The sequence below is a fragment of the Terrapene carolina genome, unplaced genomic scaffold (assembly GCF_002925995.2).
Source record: "Terrapene carolina triunguis isolate 2854851 unplaced genomic scaffold, T_m_triunguis-2.0 Scaffold17513, whole genome shotgun sequence".
Classification (NCBI taxonomy): domain Eukaryota; kingdom Metazoa; phylum Chordata; order Testudines; family Emydidae; genus Terrapene; species Terrapene triunguis.
In genome coordinates, this window is record NW_020681864.1 from 2,612 (window position 1) to 4,488 (window position 1,877).

General features: G+C 42.7%; 1 non-coding gene across 1 annotated transcript; it reads left to right on the forward strand.

Annotated features, from left to right (window-relative positions):
- Nucleotides 1–362: 362 nt before the first annotated feature.
- TRNAC-ACA lies at nt 363–434 on the forward strand. The gene has a single exon. It is a non-coding gene; the product is annotated as a tRNA-Cys (tRNA).
- Nucleotides 435–1,877: the final 1,443 nt, after the last annotated feature.

Consider the following 1,877-nt stretch of genomic DNA (forward strand, 5'->3'; position numbering starts at 1 on the left):
CCCCAATTCCGACCCCCTAAGGCCGATTTTATCGCTAATCCCCTCGTCGGAGGTGGAGTAAAGAAACCGGTTTAAAGGGCCCTTTAAGTCGAAAGAAAGGGCTTCGTCGTGTGAACGTGTCCAGGCTTAATTCGATTTAACGTGGCTAAAGTCGACCTAAACTCGTAGTGTAGACCAGGCCTATGTCAGTGGGAGAAGCTATATCGGTGGGTGTGCAAGCTGTGGTGTTTACCACATTTAAGAAGTTTAAGCAAACTCCATTTTTAAAACCACCTTCGGTCTGGGAATGGAAAAGAAGCTCAATGAATCAGGGTCTGTCCTTCAAAGTCCTGGAGATCACAATTCCATGCTACTGTTGTCATGAGGGTATAGCTCAGTGGTAGAGTGTTTAACTACAGATCAAGTCATCCTTGGTTCAAACCCAAGTGCCCTCTTACAAGCTTCTTCTTTTTTTTTAAAAAAAAGGAAAACATTTTCATTTCCATTCTCCATTATGTTCAGGAGCTCCACTATATGGGGATGCTTGAAATGAATGTAAACACTCAACGTTTCACTGTCCAAATGCATAAAAAATTAGGAAACTTGTCCATCAGCTGAAATCAGTTCCAATCCTCTAAGTGTCTAGTTTATATTTTCATCAATTAAACAAAGGTATAATATGAATGTACATTTGCAGAAACCTCTTCTCCATGGGCTATGTTGTGCAGAAGAACAAGAACCACATCCAATTGCAGTTCAGGAGTCTGACGAGCAAAGGCAACTTGGTGCAGACTAAAGTCACCAGCACCTTGGCTCCTTCACATTCAACCAGCAGCTGGGTCCCCAGGACAAGGAATGAGAAGACAGTGGCTGTGAGCAGGAAAATAGCCAAGGAGCTGGCTAAAGCTGTCAAGATCCCCAGGAAGATCACCATGCCCATGTCTAGAATGTGGTGACTGCAGTGGGGACCAAAAAGGCAGAGAAAAGCCCTCAAAATTCACCAGGTGGAAGAGGTGGATGAGGCTTTTTTTAAACAACTAACAAAATCATCCAAAGCCCAAGATTTGGTGGTGATGGGGGACTTCAACTATCCGGATATATGTTGGGAAAATAACACAGCGGGGCACAGACTATCCAACAAATTCTTGGACTGCATTGCAGACAACTTTTTATTTCAGAAGGTTGAAAAAGCTACTAGGGGGGAAGCTGTTCTAGACTTGATTTTAACAAATAGGGAGGAACTCGTTGAGAATTTGAAAGTAGAAGGCAGCTTGGGTGAAAGTGATCATGAAATCATAGAGTTTGCAATTCTAAGGAAGGGTAGAAGGGAGAACAGCAAAATAGAGACAATGGATTTCAGGAAGGCGGATTTTGGTAAGCTCAGAGAGCTGATAGGTAAGGTCCCATGGGAATCAAGACTGAGGGGAAAAACAACTGAGGAGAGTTGGCAGTTTTTCAAAGGGACACTATTAAGGGCCCAAAAGCAAGCTATTCCGCTGGTTAGGAAAGATAAGAAATGTGGCAAAAGACCACCTTGGCTTAACCACGAGATCTTGCATGATCCAAAAAATAAAAAGGAGTCATATAAAAAATGGAAACTAGGACAGATTACAAAGGATGAATATAGGCAAACAACACAGGAATGCAGGGGCAAGATTAGAAAGGCAAAGGCACAAAATGAGCTCAAACTAGCTACGGGAATAAAGGGGAACAAGAAGACTTTTTATCAATACATTAGAAGCAAGAGGAAGACCAAAGACAGGTTAGGCCCACTGCTTAGTGAAGAGGGAGAAACAGTTTCAGGAAACTTGGAAATGGCAGAGATGCTTAATGACTTCTTTGTTTCGGTCTTCACCGAGAAGTCTGAAGGAATGCCTAACATAGTGAATGCTAATGGG